The sequence below is a fragment of the Taeniopygia guttata genome, chromosome 28, assembly GCF_048771995.1.
Source record: "Taeniopygia guttata chromosome 28, bTaeGut7.mat, whole genome shotgun sequence".
NCBI lineage: Eukaryota > Metazoa > Chordata > Aves > Passeriformes > Estrildidae > Taeniopygia > Taeniopygia guttata.
Window position 1 is genome coordinate 2,251,299 of NC_133053.1, and position 21,718 is coordinate 2,273,016.

The window sequence follows — 21,718 nt, forward strand, 5'->3', positions numbered from 1 at the left end:
TTCTCATTATCCCCCTGCAAGGACCACAGGCCAGCATTCAGCAGCGCTTGGCTGCTTTTCAGGCCAGAATTTCTGTCTGCTGTTGATGCTTTCTTTCAGCTGAAGGAAGAAGGAGGTTGAGTTTTGCTTGGATTGTCCCTGGCAGAAAAAGAAAGCACCCACGCTCTCCATGTGCTTTGCAGGCTGATCCAAAGCCTGGTGGATCCATCTCCTTTGACTTGGGCGCCGTTTGCAAAGGGGGATCACTGCTGCACGGGGTGGCTGGTGCTGCTGCCAGCAATGACCTCATGCTTCTCAGAGCTTCTCTGATTTATTTCATCTGCTTCCATCTGCAGAAGATGGTTGATGAGCTGTACCTGCTACCTGGAGATGGGAGGAGAAGCAAACACAAGCACAACCCCACCAGGGTCGCCCTGAGCTGCTGAAATTCCTCCTGCCCAAGGATGGAGAGCAACGCAGACTCACCCACACAAATTCCCAACCTTTAAAGTGTGCAGCTGTTCTCAGGCAACTTGGAAACTTATTCTTTTCCCCCACTAGTTCAACAGTTGCTAACGCTTCCTCCCTTCTCCAAACCTGAGTTGTAACTTGGATGGTTTTGCTCCAGCAAGTAACAAAAGGCAGAAGCTGATTTGCAACCAGGATGTTGCTTCTTGCAATGATGCCCCAAACAAGGTGATGATGTTTGATAAAGTAGGAAAGGCTTTTCTGAAGGGCAGGGGGAAGGATGGCAGCCACGTCAGTGTTCTTGGCTTTGCCAGCTCCGTTCTCTGCAGGTTTGTTGCGGTTTCCCCCAGAGATTCTCCAGGCATGTTGAATTCCTCCAGGCTGGATATCTCTGCTTGAAGTGATGGGGTTTTGGCAGTTTTCTCTTGGAGCTGGAGCCAGAGTTGGCAGATAGGGCCACATGTGCCACCCATGCTGCACTTTCCATGGTGTGGGAGCAATATTCAACAGGGTAGGGCTGGGCCCTGAGATGTTTTTCTGCTCGTGGCAAGCAGGAGGTATCTCACCAGGCTACCTCTTGCCCTGAGCCGCTGCATGTATTTGTTAGCTTTGAGCAAAGTTATTCTTGGTCGATGAAAAACAGCCCCTTCTGGGTATAAAAATGTTTTCATTTTAGAGTGTTTGGAAAGCAGCGCCAAGGATGACAAAAGCAAACACCCACCCCAAGCAAAGGAACGCTCCCAGGAGCATCTCCAGAGTGCTTTGAGACCTGGGTGGTGCTGAGAGGAGTGTGTTGGCATGAAACCATGGGGGAACATGGGCTGGGGGAGCTCTGGGCACCAGCAGGCCTAAGCACAGCTGCTGGCTCGGGTGCAGCCCTGAGCACTGAGCCTGACTGTCAGAGCCCAGCACATCCCTCTGGCTGGCTCCAGACCCTGGCAGGAGGCTCAGGGACCTTGGCACGAAGTCAAAATCACCTGTGGCTTTGATTTTAGCCCGTGGAAAAAGCTGCCAACTTTGTATGAGGAATTAAAAGCCACAGGGGTTTGAGTAGTGTGGTAGTTGAGTTAACACAGCGTGAAAAAGTAGAATTTTGGGGCTTGTTTAGACTAGGATTCAGGGGGTGAAGATGGAAGGATTTGGGCATGTCCTGCCCTTCTTCTTCTTGCCCTCCATGTTTTGGTGTGCTGGTGACACTTTTCTATTGGTTTAAGGTAGAGACACACTGTCCAACATAAATGACAGATATTGGCACATTATTGTAAACATGGCACAGGTAGTTTGTAATATGAAATGTTATAATATATATAATATGTAATAATATAATGGAATATAATATGTAATATGTAATATATATATATAAAATATAATGTAATATGTAACAATATTATGTAATATATAATGTCACCCAAGGTGACACGCAGAATGCCATGGCCTCCTTGCTGGACAGAGCTTGGCAGGTCAGAGAAAGAATGTTCTCGATAAGGGAAAGTAAACAACCCTGAGAAGCTGATCCTTTGCATTTCAGACTCCTTCTTTGTCTGCATGGGCTGGGAAACGAGGACTTTTATACTCTTGGGGTCATCCCAACACTGCAGACCCTGAGACCTGCCCTGTTTGGTAACCCAGGATCACGGAATTGCAGAAAGCTTTGGCTTGGGAGGAACCTTAAAGATTGTTTTGTTCCAACCCCTGCCTTGGCAGGGACACCTTCCATGAGATCAGGTCACCCCAAACTCCATCCCAGCCCCAGGGGTGTGCAGCTGGTGGACCAAGAGATGTGGTGAGTGTGATTCTGTTTTTCTCTAGGGTTTACAAAGAAAAGTCTCTCTACATACTTTTTTTGTGCTGTTCCATGCCTGTAAACACCTCTTCAGTCTCCCCCTGCCTCAGTTTACCCCTTTCTTCTACTAATTAAATAAACCCACCCCAATAAAGCCCTCCTATTGACTTCACCACAGTGTTTTGAGACTTAATTAACAGTCTGCAGAATGCACTGAGATCATGGGATGAAAGCAGCTATAGATATGCAAAGCAGCATCATTATGCAAAGATAAAATTTAGAACCTTTGTTAAATAAGTGTTGAAATGAATGTATGGCAGCATGTGCCTGGCTCTGCTCAGCTCTGGGCCCTCCTGCTCGTTCACCTGATAATCCCAAGGGAAACAGGACAAAAATGAGATTTATGAGAGAAGTGTGAAAATGCACAGATTAATGAAAAGAGAGAAGCTCCGAAAGAAAAGAAAGATCTTTCCCTCCTTATCTCCTGGAGGTCTCTAAACTCCTGTGTACACATTACAAGCTGCAAACTAAGGGAGAGCCAGAAACAGGCTTAATATTACTCATGCTTTATTTATTTCCTTTATTATTTTGCATTGGGGGAAAAAAAAAAAGAGTAGGGGGGAATAAGGAATAAATTTCAGCTATAATTTTAAAAGAAAAATGTCTGAGAAGAGACACACTCCATCAACTAATTAAACATGTATCAGAGGTGCAATATTCCCAATTAACTACAAAGTTCTGCTTCCACTTCTAATTGCTGACAGTTTCTTTTGGTGACTGTGTGCAGATTAATTGTCTTCAATGGGGAGCTGGTTGTCTTGATAATGTAATGTTTGAAGTGGAGGTAGTAATTGCTTTGATTACATTTGTGGTTTATTTCCTAAATGGCAGCTTGAGGTTGGGCCTGAGGTTTAAAGTAGCAGCTAAAAAATTGAGAGATGAGGGGAAAAAAAGTAAAGTTTCTTTAAGGAGTCTAAATGTGATGGAGAAAACTTTGAGGGCTTGGACTGGATGACTTTGGAAGGCCCCTTACAAACCAAATTATTCTGTGATTTTGCTACCCATGAGCTGCTTTGTTCAGAGAGGGAATGTATGGAGCAAAGGAGGGAGCTGGGGAAGGGGTTGGAGCACCAGGAGGGGCTGAGGGAGCTGGGAAGGGGCTCAGCCTGGAGAAAAGGAGGTTCAGGGGGGACCTTGTGGCTCTGCACAGCTCCTGACAGGAGGGGACAGCCGGGGGGGTCGGGCTCTGCTCCAGGGAACAGGGGCAGGAGGAGAGGGAACGGCCTCAGGCTGGCCCAGGGGAGGTTTAGATGGATATTGGGAACATTTTTTCGCCCAAAGAGTTGTCCAGGTTTCCCAGGGCAGGGCTGGAGTCCCCATTCCTGGAGGGATTTAAAAGCCACGGGGATGTGACACTTGGGGACACGAGTTAGCAGTGGCCTTGGCAGGGCAGGGGAACTTGGGTTTGATCTGAGAGGGACTTGGACTTGGACTTGATCTGAGCCCCCTGAGAGGGCTTTTCCAGCCTCAACGACTGTGTGACGAGCTGGGGAGGGCAGCCAGGGAGCAGACAGAGGTACAGGCAGAGGTGCAGGCTCAGGTGTGAAGGCTCTGCACCCTCCCAGGCTCAGAGCTGTCTCCAGATGTTCTCTCCAATCTCCTCCCCAGTGCCTGCAGCCTCCTGGCAGCCAGCAGGGACGGAGGCAGCCGGCTCCTTCCCCAGCACCCTGCCTGTCACTTGGGTCTCTCTTTTTGGTTTTTTTTCTCCCTGGCGTGGGAAAGACCATGGGCAGGAGCTGAGCTTGGAATTCAAACCCTGGCTCCTGCCTGGCTTTTGGCAGCTGAGAGGTCTCCTCGCTGGAGCCGAGGGATTCCCAGGCTTTTATCCTCTGCTGGCTGTCAGCTCTCTGGTATGAGATGAAGTCACCTCCTTCCTTCCTCCTCCCAGCCCTGCCACTCACAGTGGCCACCGCAGCCCCTCTGCCAGGCTCTGTCCGGCTGTGAGCACTCCCTGCTGCTCTCTGGCCCTTCATCTTTGCCTTCTCTCCTCTTTTCCAGCTCTGGAGCCTGTGGGAATCCAGGGCTTCCCTCTGGCTGTCCTGGGACCCTGGCAGGGGTCAGGAACCCCCCTGGACAGAACCCCCAGAGACACTGGCTGTGATCTCTGGCCATGGAAAAGAGTTTTCAATCTTACAGGATGAATTACAAGCTCTGAGTGTTTGATATAAGCAATAATTAAGTGTGGCACGGGTGCAAAAGTAAAATTTTTGGATTCTAGATTAGGGGTCCAAAGGGGACAAGATGGAGGAAATTGGGTGTGCCTTGTCCTTTTTCTCCTTCTTCATGCCCTCCATGTTTCACTGTGGTGTTGGCATTTTTCTGTTGGTTCAGGCTGGGGACACACTGTCCAACGTAGGTGACAGATATTGGCACGTTATTGTAAATCCAGCACAGGTAGTTTGTGGTATTTAATGTTTGTACCATCCCACTGAGGGCAGAGCCCCACACGCTGCCCTGCAGGACAGAGCTGCGGCAGGGCAGCAGAACATGTTAGAGATAAACAGAATAAACAGCCTTGAAACCAGCACAGACCAATTATGGCTTCTGCTTTGGCAGCGGGGCTGAAAGACAGAGACTTTTACAATCTCGGGATCACCAATACCACAGATTCCGACAGGAGCCATCAGCAGAGCTGAGCCAGGCCCAGGAGGAGCATCTGCAGGAATTGGATGAGGAAGAGCATCCAGTGGCCTGTGAGAAATTTGGTCAGTGCCTGTGCCAAGTGTGTCTCCACGAGAGCGACGTGCCAGGCGGGATGGGCAGCAGGACAGCACCTGGGCCCCATCCCTCCGGCCACACAGCCTCACCCTCCCTCCCTGCACACTCTCTCCTCTCTCTCCTGCCTCCTCTTTGCCCTGGGCTGCCTCAGTTTCCTTTGTCCAGCCCAGAGCTGGGCTGAAGGGCAGCGTGTGCAGGGGCACCCAACCAAGCCAGGATGCTTTTTCCTGGAGAAAGAGTCAGATTATCCTCTTTTCACAATTAAAGGGAGGCAGGAATGGATTTCCCACGGGCAGAGCTTTGACAGAACCTCTCTGAGCCCTACACACTCCAGCGAGCTGCAGGGACCGAGGCAGCAGCTCTGCCCTGACAGACCATGTGGATGGGCTGAGGGAGCTGGGGAAGGGTCTGGGCACCAGGAGAGGCTGAGGGAGCTGGTAAGGGACTCAGCCTGGAGAAAAGGAGGCTCAGGGGGGACCTTGTGGCTCTGCACAACTCCTGACAGGAGAGGACAGCCAGGGGAGGTCAGGCTTTGCTCCAGGGAACAGGGACAGGAGGAGAGGGAACAGCCTCAGGCTGACCCAGGGGAGGTTTAGATGGATATTGGGAACATTTTTTCACCCAAAGAGTTGTCCAGGTTTCCCAGGGCAGGGCTGGAGTCCCCATTCCTGGAGGGATTTAAAAGCCACGGGGATGTGACACTTGGGGACACGAGTTAGCAGTGGCCTTGGCAGGGCAGGGGAACTTGGGCTTGATCTGAGCAGGACTTGGACTTGGACTTGGACTTGGACTTGGACTTGGACTTGGACTTGATCTGAGCCTCCTGAGAGGGCTTTTCCAGCCTCAAGGATTGTGTGATGAGCTGGGGAGGGCAGCCAGGGAGCAGACAGAGGTGCAGGCAGAGGTGCAGGCTCAGGTGCAGGCAGAAGTGCATAAAGAGGTGCAGGCTCAGGTGCAGGCAGACCTTCCCTTGCTGGAGCAAACCAGGGGTTAACAGCAGAGGGAGGAGGTTTATCCTGAGCTCTTGGAAGCCAGGGAGCAATGGGCAACTGTGCCAGCAGCCAGCCAGGCCAGCTGCTGCCCGTGGTCCTTCCCCAGCTGCCAGCAGCCTGCAGCGGCCTGGGGTCGGTGTTGGGGCAGCTCTGGGCCCTCTGGAACGTGTTTGTGACAGCTTGTGCCTCCCAGCGAGAGAGAGCTGCTGTCTGCTGCCTTTTAAATAATTAACCCAAGTGGGGAAAACGAGGCATTAGCTTTGCATTCGGTGTTTGCCAAATAGAACCTTCTCTGGTGGATTTTTTCCCCCTGATTTTTCCTTTTTTCCTACGCTGCTTTCCTGTCTTGAACAGTAGGAGCATGTCAGGACATTTTATCCCGTGTGCCTTGCCACAGCCTTCCTGTCCTTCCAGGTTTGCCCTGTCATGATGGACTCATCCACCCCCTCAGGTGGGAACTGTGACCTGCATGGGGCACACCAACCACTGCACACCCTGTGTTTTATAGAGGGAACACTAATAAAATCCTCTCTCAGCCATGCATCATAGTGCATGTTTTCATGGCACAGTTAGGGAAGATGATTAGATTCTGTGGTTGGTGGTAGTGCTCCTGTATCCCTCTTCCTGAGTTTCCGTGGTTACCAGGTCCAGGGCTCTGAGCAGTAGAAAAATTAGAATCATTAAAAAGAGGGAAAAAAAAAAAAAAAAAAGCCTGATCATAATGATCTGAAATATCTCATTTTGGAAATCAGGCACTCCCAGTTTTAAGGTCTTCAAAGAAATCTGTTAGTGAGGTGTTATCCCAGAGCCCCTTGGAGCAAGGCTGAGGTTACGGGGAATTTCCTCCAGCACTGACACTGGGATGGTGTTACCACCTCAGGGCAGGGTTTCTGATTGAGTGGGAGGATCAACCTTTTTTTTTATTTATTGTACTTTTTAATTGTCCTATTTATTTTTGTCTCTTCTATTTTATCAAAGGTTGGACTGGATGATCTTGGAGATGTTTTCCAGCCATAATGATCCTATGATCTACTTCTTAAGGGGAAACTCTTCATGCCATATGGGAACAAGGGAGAGCTCCCACTCCCAGGGAGTTGGGAGGGTTTTGTGGGGGATTTTGGAGAGAGGCAAGTGAAATCTGAAGTGGGACTTTATACAAGGACACAGAGTGATGAGATAAAGGGGAATGGCTTCCCACTGCCAGAGGGCAGGGCTAAATGGGGTGTTGGGAAGGAATTCTTCTTGTGAGGGTGAGGAGTATAGTAAAAAATGCAGCAGACCCCAGATCAGGGAAGAAATGATGATGTCTGGCTCAAGATCAGAAGGCTGAAGGATAGCTTTATTAAAATTATACTATATTACATTAATATACTATTTAAAGAGATACTATCCTATTCTACATACTTATTTCTTACTTACCTAACTCAAACTCGTGACTCTGCTGAGAGTCCAACACAGCTGGATCCCCTTGGCCACTGACCCCGAACAACTTTCAGCAGAATCCAACCCAGCCATCACTGCAGGTGAACAATCTCCATACCACATTCCACATGGGCGAAACAAAGGAGCAGAGATAATGATTGTTCTCTCTTCTTCTCTCTGTGCTTCTCCTGCGAGACAGAATTCTATCTGTCTGTCCAGAGAATGTGAATGTCACAGGGCACAGGAACAGGGTGCCCAGAGCAGCTGTGGCTGCCCCTGGATCCCTGGCAGTGTCCAAGGCCAGGTTGGACAGGGCTTGGAGCAGCCTGGGACAGTGGAAGGTGTCCCTGTCCCTGTCAGGGGTTTGGAACTGGATGGGTTTAAGCTCCCTCCAACCCAAACCATTTTGTGACTCCACGTGGGCCAGGTTTGGCCCTGCAGCTGTGCTAAAGCCCAGGAGGAGGAGGAGGAGCTGCCTGGTGTGGGGAGCACCTGCAGCCCCATCACTCACAGGGATCAGCCCCTCCTCAGGCAGCCCTCAGAGGAGCTGCTGCTGCTCCTGCTCAGGGCTGGGAGAAGGGCAAAGCTGCTCCCCAGGGGGAGAGAGAAGAGAGTCCAGCAGGCAAGATGCAGGACCTGGCTTTTCCGTGCCCCTGGGCCTGCCAAGGGCTGGGATGTGGGGTTCCAGTGCCAGCCCCATGCCCTCTCTGACTTGGGGTGACATCCCCAGGCAAGAGCTCAGCAGCTCCTCAGCCACTGCCAGGGTTTTCTGGAGCATCCTCCCCCCACTGCTCCACGAGCTGGAGAAAAGGGATCTTCTCACTACAGGAGCCTTGCTCGGTGTTTTTCTTCTGTTAAGAAGCAAAAAAAGAGGCTTTTTTATTATTATTTTCTGTGACATCTGCAGTCATGAATTGGGCCTATAAAACACTGTGTAGGAGACTGTTCCTCCTTCACTTGATCTCCTTTCATTCCCAAGAACATTTTTCTCATCAAAGCTTGCAGATTTCAGACACGCCATAAGATATTTTTAATCATCTTCTGTCACGAAGTTTCCAAGTTAAAGGAGCCTGTGCCATGCAGAGAAAAGTCTATTTATTCTCCCTTGTTTAAAATACCATGGCAGTCATTTTAATTACAATGCCTTTTCCCTACCCCTCCTGGGATGTGCAAACGTATTTACACAATTTACAGTAGAGGTGGTTTCCTTCCCCCATCCCCTCACGCCTTCCCCGTCACCTCCCTCTTTCCCCCGTGTGTGTAACGTGCACAGCTCCAAATATCACAACTTGGCAAATAAATATTACAAGATTCAATAAGAGGGAGCTGCATTTGCAAGTCTGAGGCTAATTTAATAAATTATGGCAGCAGCTTTAAAACATATCTCCTATTTAAAGAGCGCAACACCGATCTTTGGAAGGAGCTGTGAAGTGGGCTAAATTTTTTAAAGGCTTTAAATGAATCCTTTTCATCTAAAGTTTGGAAAATTAAAGCCTCCCGAGCAGGTTTTTGTGCAGCTTCGTCAGAGCGGGCGTAAAGCGAAGCCGCGCCTGGCAGTGAGCGCTCCGCAGGCTCCGGGCTCAGCGTGGGACACCGAGTGACGCCTTCAGACTGAGCCTTTTCAGGGGAAAAGGAAGTCAAATTTGGGTGGAAGAAGATGTAAACAGCCTTGATATTTATAGGAGAAAGGAGGTTGAAGGACGCCTTGGTACTGGCGTGCAGCCCCGCGCATGGGCGTGGGCTGGGCTGGGCTGGAGGTGCTGCGGTGCTCCTTGTTTGGTCCCAGTTTGTACTGGGACAAAGTACAGACAGCTGGGACCAGCTCTTGAGGAAAATGGGGTGCTGTGTGGTAGAACCCAGTGCAGAGGTCAGGGCTCAGCCATCTCTTTACCATTTCTAAATCCCACGTGTCACTGCCCATGCTGCCGTTATCTCCTGTGCCCGCCTGCTCTCACACGGCTCTTCCAGCATGGGGACCCTCAGCCACCTTTAATCCCTCCCTTTCTCCATGCAGAAACACAGTTTTAGAAGATTATAATGGTGCCTTCTGGCCTTGAACTCTGTTAAAACCCTGCAAGGAGGAGATGGCTTTGGCAGGCTGGATTGGGTTGGATTAGCTCTCTTCAGATCTTTTGCTTGTGAGATATTTCAAAAGCCCCCTTTAACCAGAGTTAATGCCTGATTTGTCCAGTTAGGATCTTGGCAGGATTTGATCAGAGGTAACTAGATCTCAGCAGCAGAGAAATAAAAACATGTAACCAATTTGGTATATTTACATTATTTACATGTCATACGTGGTCCTCCGAGCTAGGGGCCAAAGTTTTCCTGGTGTGATGTCCTCACTCAGGAGCCCAATGTCCATGGAGATGCTGAAACCCACACTGGGCCCCTGGGCTGGGTCTGTCCAAGCAGGAGAGAGCAAAGCAACTCCCAGTGCTAAGGAGGACACAGAGGACTTGAACACCCATCAGAATGATTGTCTGAAAAGCCTCGTGGGCTCTGGCAGCTCTCCATCACTCCAGTGTGCCCAAAGGAGCACTGACTGCCACCATGTCACCACCCTCTCGTTCTCCTGGGAAGTCAGGTTATCCCCCTTTCCTCTCCTAATGCCAACAGAGTCCTTAAACAACTCCCTTCAGTCCTGCTTTTCAAACTCGTCTCTTTGCTCAGCAGGGTGCAATGAACTCCAAGCTCTGGTTTGAGCAGTTGGAGCTTGGAGGGGGTAGAGGGGTAAGAAAGGACAGAAAATATATATAAATCCTTCTTCTGCAGGCTCTTATCCACAGTGACAGCTACAAAAAAAGCACTTTATGGCTCCAGTCACATCTCATGTCAGTGTGATGTGCACCACGGGGAAACCCACCACATGATGGCTTGGAAATGGCAGTTCTCTTAAAATTTTTAGGGTAATAAGCAAAAAGAAAATGGGAAAAAGACTCAGAAAAGACCCAAAAGACTGATGTCATTCCCTTGAAGAGAGAGGGCATCAGAGAAACAAGAACAGCATGTTCTGGATGTGGTCAGGACACCGAGAACCTCATGCAGCTCCATCCTGAGGCTCCTGTGCTCCCCCCCGGCCATTGCCCCAAACCAAACTTCACTTCTGGAGGGAAATACCCACAACAATTATTTATTTTCCCCCTCCAGCAAGTTCACAATTGAGGAAACCCTTCAACACAGCAGGTGAGAGGTGGGGGAAAGGTCTCCAACAAAACCAAGTTGCTTTGTTCTTGTGCACCTGAGCTGTTGGTGCTGGTTAACAACAATTTCTCCGTGGCTGTAACTTCACAAGACTGGGAGATGTTTGCAGGCTCTGGCTGAGCTGGTGTTTGCTGAGAAGCTGAAGAAACCCCCCTGAGGTGGCTGCTGACCAGAGGTAAGGAATGAGCACTTTCCTTGCCTGAGTTTGAAAATTAGAATGACACCACTGGGAAAGAAAATAATAGTTGAGAGAGAGAGCTTGTAAGGAAAAGCAAATCAAAGTACACCAAGGATCTGTCAGTAAAGACGTCCTTTCATGCCATGTTTTAAAATGTATTTCTTCTTTTGAATTATGCTTTGTATTTTTCATTATATAAAATGAGGAATAGGAGCCCCTGCAGCACATGGTCTGGTTGGATGTCTAAGATATTAACTGAATATTTTCCTGCCCTAAGGGTCCAGCAGGAACTTCAGCTGTTACCTCCCATGTTTCCCAGGTATTTGAATAAAATTAATGTTACTCAGAAGAATTGTAACAGCTTGCACAAAAATCAGGTTCCTGGAAGGGCTGTGCTGATTTTGGGAGTATTATTGGTGTGATAAGCCTTGCAGTGAGAGCAGGGACAGTGCAATCTATTTGTTAATCACAGGGTTTGCAGCCTGGTTTAGGTAAGGGCTGCTCTGGGAGGGAGTTCATGGAAGAACATTGGGATATATGCTCCTGCACTCTACAAATGGGAAAGGAAGTGGTGTTTACCTTGTGAAGGTGTCACAAATGGTTACTCCCCTTCGTGGCTGGTCAGGACCTTTCCACCAAGGCGGAAACTTAGTCAGATGTGGGGTTTTGCTGCAGCTTAAATTTATGTTTGCATAAATGCTAGGAGAGTTTGGGTTGGAAGGGACATCCAGAAACCATGCCTGCAATGAGCAGGGACAATTCCTGCTGGTTAATGGGAATCCCCAGTGAGGAAGGGGGTTTGGTGAGGTGTTTTGGTTTTGATGGTGTTAATTTTTGTGTTTTGCTGACTCTTTTTTTTAGTCTTCATTACCAGGAGGCAGGAGGAGCTCCCAGGGAAAAGCTGAGCCTGAAATGAACATTTTCACACAACCCTGTGTTGCACAAGTTTTAAAAGGCTTTGGCTTGTGGAAGGAAACAAATGCAATGGTAAGAAGCTCTGGGAAGCAGCTTTGCTCCCTTGAGCTGTTAAGGGCCAGAGGCAGATGCCACATTTGTGCTGTTCTTGGATCAAATTTCCAAGAAGGCTCTTTCCCACGGTGTCACTTTCTGCACCATCCCCAGGAAGGAGGATTCCACTTTCTGCCCAGCAAAGTCCAGTAATAAAACAACCCTGGTTTTGCTGCTGAGGTTTGGTGCAGCCAGCACCAAATGTGCCTGGGGAGCTCAGCTCAGCTCCCCTCTCTGCTCCTGCTGGGTCTCCCCTGCACCACCGGTGCAGAAATCCGATTTTCGCTTGATCCTGTATCGTGGACCCCATCTGCAGGAAACCTGCTGCTCAGAGAAACATTTCCCTTCTAAGCCAAAGAGATGAGACTGGAACAGTTCCCAGTTGCTCCCAGTTTGTGCCATGCCCTCAGGGAGCCCTGGGTGAGAGGTGTGGGGTGGCTTTTGCCAGCCTCCCATAGGAGATGGCTGTGGAGCAGGGAATGCTGTAGTGGTGGATCCCACAGATAAGTTTGGAATCTGCTCCTGCTCTCCAAGAGAGCTCAGTGGAGCTGACAGAGAAGAGAGTCCCTTGGGAAACAACACCCAGCTGCAGCTGGAGGAGGATTCTTTACAGAAAGATTGGAAGAAACATTCCACACGGAGCCCCCGCTGTTATCACATCCTGCTCCAGTCTGGCAGCTCCTGTTTGCTGTACCTGCTGCTCTGCTTTTTGCATCTCTCATCTGATTTAGATAATAACCCCAGTGGGTGCAAAGAGCCAGCCAGGCCTCGTGGTGAGATTCTCCTACTCCAGATCCTCTAGATCCACTCCCTGAGAGCAGGCAGCACCTGGAGCTTGGCTGCCAGTGGAAAGGGTCAAATCCTCCTCTCCTACACATACCAAGGTCAGCCCCAAGCCTCTTCAAGGTGTTTTTTCACTGCTCTGTGTAGTGAGAGAGATCAGGGCTGGCCAGAGGCTGTGATAACAACAGGCTGTTAATAATCCCTGGGTGCATTCAATAAATACATTTGTTTTGTGTGGGCAAAGGCACCTATTGTCCACTGCTGCTCCAAAGGCTGGTGACATCACCCTAATCCTGGTTGCTCCAGGGTATATCTAGGTTTGAACAAGTTGCTTTGTCCCTCCAGTCAAAAGTTTTGTCAGGGAGGATTTGGGGATCTTGCCTGCCTGTGGGATTTCTCCCCAGGGTGTCAGACTTGCTGTACAACTACAGTGGGACTCACCTCCACAGACCATCTGCTTTCCAGGCTAGCTGTGTTGCATTTGGTGCTACATGCTTCCCCCATGGGAAAGCCTTGGCCAGGAATAGAACAGCCTTTCCCCAGGCTCCCTGCCTCAGGGCTGCCTCATCGATACCGAGAGATCCCTGGGTGTTGGGAGAATCCCTGTGGAAATTCAGGGGGTTTTCCCTCCGTTCTCTCAGTCTTTGTTGTTGTCTTGGTTTGAAAAGCCAGGTGTCTGCTTAAGGAAGGCAGGAGCCTCCCATGAAATGGAAAATGTAAAGCCCCTCCCTCTGAATTATCATAATTTTGAAATAAAAAGGCTCTCAGGCAAAGATATGGGAATAGGAATAACAGTTCTGCACTAGGAAAACTAAAAATACAAATGCAATAGTACAAAAAGCCAAAAACCACTGGCAGAGTCAGAACAAGCCCTGTCCCCCTGTGGGTCAGGGAGGTGGCAGCAGTCCCATCCCAGGGTGGCTCAGCCCTCCTGCAGTGCCAGCTGTGCTTCTGCTGGAGCAGGATCCTGCACAAGGGGGGAGTTTTCCTCTGGAGCTCCAGGGCTGGGGGAGATGGGCCTGGGCTCCTCTGGGAATGCAGTGGGGAAGAAAGCTGCTCCTCTGGGAATGCAGTGGGAAGAAAGCTGCTCCTCTGGGAATGCAGTGGGGAGAAAGCTGCTCCTCTGGGAATGCAGGGGGCAAAGGCTGCTGTGCTGTTCCCAGGTCAGATTGTATCCAGGTAGGAATGCTCGGCTCCTCCCCTGGGCAGAGCCTCTCCCCATGGGATAATGGATTTTTATCAGCCATGCAGGAACACTCACTGGCCCATGAATAGAAGATAGTTAATAATTAATGGCCCATTAACAGCAGATATCTCCTGGAGGGAGGATTGGTTGGTGGACTAAAGAAAACTGCCCAATGAGCAGAAGAGAACTGCCCCACCTCTGACAGATGGGAATTGAACACCCCCATTTCCAACTAAGGCAGTTGTGCAGCCCATCATGCTGGTCTGTGGGATGCCAGCACTAGCGAGACCTGCCAAACCTGTGGCATGTGTGAGCAGTAGAGCTCTGATCCTGAACTCTGAGAGGAGAGCTGGGTGGGATGAGGCTGCACTTGCTGCCAAAGCTGTTGTAGCACTGCTGGGTCCCCCAGCCACGCTGTGGCAGAGAGATGGAGCTGGAGAAGCCCAGCAGGAGCCCCTGCCCATCAGCAGCAAATCCAAGTGCGTGTTTGGCCCAGGGGACCTGTGTGTTGAGCAGAGATTAAAAGCCCAATCAGTACCTTTTCATCTGCTCCTCAATAACTGCTCTGATCTGACCAGTCACACTGTGTCTCTTCCCAGACCTCTCCTCCACCCCTTCCCAAAGCCCTGCAGTGGGCTGTTGATATATTTTTATTGATCTCTTTTATGTAAAGCTCATCCCCGCCGTTCACTCCTGAGTAATAGCCGGGGCTCTTTGTTCCCCAGCACAATAGAGTGTCCCTGGACAGCCCCGGGGACACAGGGAGATGCTTTGAAAGGTTAATGTCTCTGTTAGATTGCAAATCACTCCAGAACATCTGCTGTCACTCACAGGAGGTGGGAAATAATCACCTGGATCCTTTGACTAATGGCTGAGCCTGTTTCCAGCTCTGGGAGGAGGTTGTGTCAGCGTTGCTGCCTCTGGTTGCAGAGGGAGTGATGGTTTGATTTCCTGACATCTGAGCAGAGCAGGTTTTGCTGTGCTGCAGCTCCCAGTGCTGCTCCCCTCAGGGGCACTGGGGCTGAGACCCTGGCAGGGAAATGGGGTGATTACACCGAGCTTTGCAAAGGTGCTCAAGGGCTCTCCAGGGGCTGGGATGGCACTATGGGGGTACTGAAGGATTTGTCTGTGTGCTCCAGCATCCCATCACCTGTCCCCATGTGTCAGGAACTGGAGTGAGGTGACACATTAACTCTCTTCAGCAGGCTAATACCGAGTTCATGACTCTCAAGCTGCCCCAAGGGAAATACAGGTTGGATATTAGGAAGAAGTTTTTTACAGAAAGGGTGATAAAGTTCTGGAATGGCTGCCCAGGGAGATGGTGAAGTCACCATCCCTGGGTGTGTTTAAAAAAGCCCAGATGTGGCAGTGGGTGCCAGGGCTTAGTTGAGGTGTTGGGGCTGGGTGGGACTTGGTGATCTTGAAGGTCTCTTCCAACGCAGATTCTGTGAAATCCACTTTTATAGACCCTCCTGATACAGGTGGACCCAACTGGTCATTTAATCAACACCCCATCACCATTGGTTAATTAAGGACACACCCTTTGTTAAACATCTTATGAGAAAACAACTGTCCAAAGCACCAGCTGCAAGACTTTAAATTCTTTCTCTCAGCCTTCTCAAAACCCCCCAGAGCAATTCCTGGGGAAGTTTATCTGCTTTTCTCTCTCTGACCAGCCTGTCACATCCACAATCATGCTGTGGGGATGGTGCTGCATGTTGGATGCACGGCGTGTGTGCCATGGGCATCTCTGGCAGTGCCACGTCGTGGCTGTGGCTGCTGGGTCAGCTGCTGCACCCTGAGTATGGATCTTGTCTCCTCTCTGCTCATCCCAACCAGGGAGGGAAGGGCAGGTCAGAGAAATAACTCACAGAAGGGCACACAGAGAGTTGTGATCCCACAAGTGAATCTGAGCTATCATTGTTGCAAGAATTAAAACAAAAAAAATTATCAAACTAGACACAGCTCATGACTTTGGCTCGTTTGGGGAAACAGCTGGGCTGGGCTCTAATTTGACAATGAAAACAAATCTGCTGCACTGCCTCCTTCCCTCTTTCCCTAAGCCCTGTCTGAGCTGCAGGCCCAGTGTGGTGGGAGCAGCCTTGTTAGCATTTCATGCAGTCACATATTTTTTGTGTTCGTTGTGCTCTTGGTTGAGTTGACTCCTAATCTGTCTGTCTTTGGGGGACAGCAGACAGCTGCTTTAATGAGGTAACAGTAGGGTTTGAAATAACAGGCGTCTGCTCTGTGTGTGAGCAGGGGACCTCTCTGCCTCCCAAAAACTCCCCTGCAGGGGAGGTGTGTGCCCAGGGTCTGCTCCCTGGCGATGTCTCTGCCTGTCCTGATGGGATGAGTTTCCTTTGGCAGCTCAGGAGGCCCCAGGCACCCCCAGATCTGTACAAACCCTGCAGCCACACTGAATCCCGTGGACTTTCTTGTGAGCCCAGCCTGGCACTGCCAAGGTGCTCGGTGCTCAACCCTCCCTGTCCATCAGCTGATCTTTGAAGCTCTTTCCTGGCCAACACCGGCACCCCCTGCCCTGGGAACGGGCACAGGGAGCAAACTGGAGGTGACCTTTGAGTGTGGCTCTGTTCACTTGTAGGTGAAAGCAAATCTGTGTCAGAGCTAACAGAGCCAGGCCAGCACGGAGAGAGATGCCTGAACCCTGACAAGAGGCTTCCCTCCCACTGTGACTGGCATCCCATGTCCCCATCGAGCTCAGAGCCAGCTGCCAGCCTGGGTCCTTCCCCCTCTGTTATTTATTGGGTGTGGGAGCTGGTGAGCTGTTTTGGTTTTTTGTTTTGGTTTTTTTTTCTTTTTTTTCCCCGGATGCACCCAGCGCAGCGGTCTCCGCACGACACCAAATTAATTAATGCTGGGCAGGCAGAATGCAATTAACTACCCTGGAGCCTGGCCAAGGCAGGGGCAGCATTCCCTGTTCCTCAGAGAAACAACCCAGGAGCTTTCCTGGGCAGGACCTTGCTCTTTGCTGCAAGGCTCTAGGGCAAGAGGCTTCGACAGGAGCAGATCCTTCTGGAAATGCCTCCTCCAGACCCCTGGGCTGCCCCGCACTCAGATCCCATTCCATGTCTTCTCAGGGGTCTGGAGGTCGAGGTGACCCCAAGAGTGTAAAATTCTTTGCTTCCCAGCCCATATAGCCAAAAAAGAAGTGGGAATGTGCAGGGTCGGCTTCTCAAGGTTGTTTATTTTTCCTTATCTAGAACATGCTTTCTCAAGGAGCTGGGTCTGCCCAGCAGGTCAGTCTGCAGCAGACTCCCACCTCATTGGGGTGGTGTTACCATTTTATCCCAAAAACTACATGTGCTATGTTTACAATAACATACCAATATCTATCATTTATGTTGGACAGTGTGTCTGGGCCTTAAACCGATAGAAAAGTGTCACCATCACACCAAGACATGGAGGGCAAGAAGAAGGAGAAGAAGGAGAAGAAGGTCAGGACATGCCCACATCTCTCCATCTTGTCCCCTGGAACCCCTTATTTTAAAACCCTAAAATTCTACTTTTTCACCCTGTGTTAACTCAACTACCACACTACTCAAACCCTTGTGGCTTGTAATTCCTCACACAGAGTTGGCAGCTTTTTCCATGGGCTAAAATCGAAGCCACGGGTGTTTTTGACTTCATGCCAGGGTCTGGAGACAGCCATGGGAGCCAGGGGGATGTCCTGGGTTCCCACAATGTCTGATCCCACCACTGCCTCTTCCCTCCTCCAGCCCAGGGAGGTGGCAGGCAGAGGGAGGCAGCATCTGCAGGAGGCTGCAGCACAGTTGGCAAAGTCCTGGGCAAAAGTAATCAAGCCATGGTAGCGTTTCAAGGACCAACTGGCTGGATTTTATTTATTGCTGCCACTCACTGAGAAAATGGACTCAGGAGGAGATTCCTGGGCAGCTTCTGTTAAATAGAGCATCGCCTGACAGAGCTGTGATTGAGCTGGGGCTGTTTAAAGGGGTTTAGAGGCCGCCAATGCAGAGCATCTGCAGGCAAAATGGGCAGCTTTGGCAGGTCAGCTACTTTGAAAGTCAACTTAAAAAAAAAAAAAAAAAAAAGCTTGTGCAGAAACACACAGAAGTTAAGGGGGTGGCTGCAGCAGGGAACTGATGGATTTGGGGTTCAGCTGAACCCCACTGCCTGTCCATCCCTCTGCACTCCCAGCCCTGCTGTGTCTGGGCCATCATTTTCTCTTCCTTTAGCCTTTCCACTTTCCCTATGCCCCTGGATGTGTGTAGCAGCTCTGTATCCAGGACATGGCTGCTGCTCCCCAAACCCTTCCTGCTCCGTGCAGGGGATGGTTAAAAACCAGGTGGCTTTGAGTGACAAAATCCACATGGTGAATGGGGTATGTACCACCCCCTGGAGCAGGGCTTGGCAGGACATCTCACCATCCCACCAGTAATGGGATGGTTGTTGGAGTCCAGCACATCCCTCTGGCTGCCCTGGCTGTCTCCAGACCCTGGCAGGGGGCTCAGAAACCTTGACATGAAGTCAAAAACACCTGTGGCATCGATTTTAGCCTGTGGAAAAAGCTGCCAACTTTGTATGAGGAATTACAAGCCACAAGGGTTTGAGTAATGTGATAGTTGACTTAACACAGGGTGAAAAAGTAGAATTTTGGGGTTTTTAGAATGGGGTTCAGGTAGCACAAGATGGAGGGATTTGGGTGTGCCCTGACCTTCTTCTCCTTCTCCTTGCCCTCCATGTCTTGGTGTGATGGTGACACTTTTCTATTGGTTTGAGACACACTGCCCAACATAAATGATAGATATTGGCACGTTATTGTAAACATAGCACATGTAGTTTTTGGGATAAAATATAAACACTGCCTGAGGCAACACACAGAATGCCATGGCCAAGCTGCTGGACAGAGCTCAGCAGATCAGAGAAAGAATGTTCTAGATAAGGGAAAATAAACAACCTTGAGAAGCTGATCCTACACATCCAGACTCCTTCTTTGGCTGCACAGGCTGGGAAATGAGGACTTTTACACTCTTGGGGTCATCCTGACATCACAGACCCCAAGACATGGTCTCCTTTCACAATGGCTCAGGGGTTTGGGAGCAAGTGTTGCTAGGGGTGGATCTTGTTGGATCTGAATTCCCAGCCTGGATGAACAGCAGTTCCATCCAAGGATGAAAACCAAGATGGCCAGTTACCAATGCCCAGCTCAACCCCTGGGCCAATTCTTGTCGCTGCAGGTAAAAATTAACATTGACTCCATGATTGCAGAAGGCTGATCAATTACTTTATTATCTCATCCTGTACTATATTATACTATACTCATTAAGAAACTCAGTAACCCTTACAGCCAATCCAATACAGCTTTTGCCTAATTGGTCAATCAATCCAAACACCATCCAGTGTCCAATTAAGAAATCACGCTTTGGCAAACAAATCTCCACGACACATTCCACATGTGCACAACAGCAGGTGCAAGTGGAGATAAGAATTGTTTCTCATTCTTTGATTTTCTCACAGCCTTCCCTGGGAAAATGCCTGGGAAAGTCTGTGCCTGCTCTCTGTGGCCACAGAGCTGCTGCCACAAGTTCTTCCATCAGAAAATGGAAGAGGGAAAGCCAGATAAACTTCCATTGACTCCTTTAGGTCATCCAAATCCTAGAGCTGCACAGGATCTGTGGCACTTGGTTCCATCAGGGTGTCAAAATTTCCCTGTACTTCCCACATTGTCTTCCTCCTCCAAAGGACAACTTAGAAGTGTAAGGATCAAGATTCAAATGTCAAACCCACCTTCCTTTGTTGCTGTGGTTAAATGCTTTACTCCACTGAGGCCAGCCTATCTCTGGTCTCAGGTCTTGATTGCTCCTTTCCCCCCGGTGCAGTGACACAGCTTCTCCCACACTCTTATGATGAAACAATTTCAGCAACCAAAAATGCTGGATCTGCACCTATTTCAGGCAGGGCTGAGCTGTCCTCCCACAGCATCAGTGCCTCAGCCAGCAGCCACCTGGTTGTTCCCCCATGGATGGTTATTCTCCATCCATGGCACAGGGAGCTGCTGGAAGCTGTTCTCTCTTGCATTTTGGCCAAAATTTTGTCATTGAGAAGCTATAGATAGCAAGGGCTGGATCAGATTTTTAAAGCATCATATTTCTGGGAATATTCCCATCAAAGAGTTTGTTGGCAAGGCAAGCTGGGCCAGGAGTCTCTGACTGGTGACAGTTTATATGTATTCAGGCTCCTGTGCTAGCCAGAGTCCTCCAGACAGTTGCAGTGAACGTGCAGAGAGGTTTTTCTTAAAATCCTTGTGATTTTAGACAATAAAAGGAGCACTTGTGGGATCAGCCTTCTCCAGAGGAAGGCACACAGGGAGCCCCAGTCCTGGCCAAGCTGCACTGCCAGCACAGGGAACAGATCTGGGGTAAATCACGGTGTCATCCCTTGTCACCCCTTCCTCCACACTGCTACGAAGCTGCCAGAGCTGCTTGGAGCATCTGTGTCACAATATAAAATGGCACATGGCTCAACCCTCCTCCATCCTATCAGGCTCTCCTGGCAGAGCAGGGATCCCCCAAACCCCACACACCAGTCCCCTCAATCCTTGGAAGTGTAGACACCCAGGTTTGCCTTGGGAAGCCCAGGCTTCTGCTAAATGCCAAGGAAATTTTTTATGTGCTGTTCTTCCCCAACATGACACAAGATTAATTACAGCCATAAAAACATTAGGAGCTTTCTAAATATTTTATGTGAATAAGCACACACAGTATGAAGGTTTTACTTGTTGCATTTTCGTAAAGGACGTTTTGTTTGTAATAACTAGGGAACCTGACAGATGATTTTATTTTTAGTGCTTCTGTCTGCTCTGAAGGACTCCAAACACACAGAGGAGACAAGGGCAATGCAAACCACGCTCAGAGTCCCAGGGAGGGGATATAGAGCTAAATGAGAAGGGGATTAAAAGACGAGAACCACAAATTTCAACCACAAACTTAATTGCAGTTGCCCTTGGGAAACTGCCTCCTTTCCCATACTCCAGAGGAGATCTCACCTTTGTTTATCTCTGACTGGGAGCACTGGTGGTGTGGGAAGCAGCTCACAGGCAGGGGATGCTTGACAACTGATGCTTCAAATGCAGAGATTTCAACCACAGTTGGAGCAGTGGCTGCATATGCCAGCAGGGATGGTTTGCACTGGGACAATTTGTGCTGAGGATCTTTCACCTGCTCTCTTCTCCCAGCTGTTTTGTGATCTGTAAATGCCAGAAGCCATAGCAACGCTGGAGGGCAGATGTTTGGTCTCTGTTTGGGTCGCTGGAATTCAACAGGAGTCCTGTGTGTCAGTGATTTTTCTGTCTGTTTTAGCATCCATCTGCTACTGGAAATCAGAAGGCATTAGTCTGTTTTTTTCCTAGGGTGAGTTAGCAGCTAAAATCAGCCTCTCTCTGATGGAACATTGTTGGAACACAAAATTTTTTTGTAATGATTTTTACTATAATATTTAAATTTTTGTGATTTTTTTGGTTTTTTGCAAAGTTGGTAAATCATTCTATGGTTCAAACTTAAAATTACAGCTGTTTCCAGCTGCCTGCCAGGGTCTCAAATGCTTCTGACCTGGGCCTGGAACATCCAAAAATATCTGAAGGACATTTTTGAATTCCAACAGACAGGACTTCACAAGCAGCTTCTGGAGCAGGATCTGCTCCAGCCAGGTAGGGCTCATTTGCTGCCTGGATTGCTCAGAACCTGCTACATCTTCCTCCTTGTTCATGCCTGGCTGCAATCCCAGGCAGAGCAGACTTGGACATCCAGCAATTACAACACTGAGAGCTTCTCTCCTCACCTTCCTGGCTCTCTGCAGGATCCCAGCACGGCTTCCAATTTCCTGGTGTCACTGTGGCAGCGCAGGCAAGAGCCCATTAGCAACTGGGTCTCAACGTGTCTCATTCTTGGTTTAAATATTGAAGA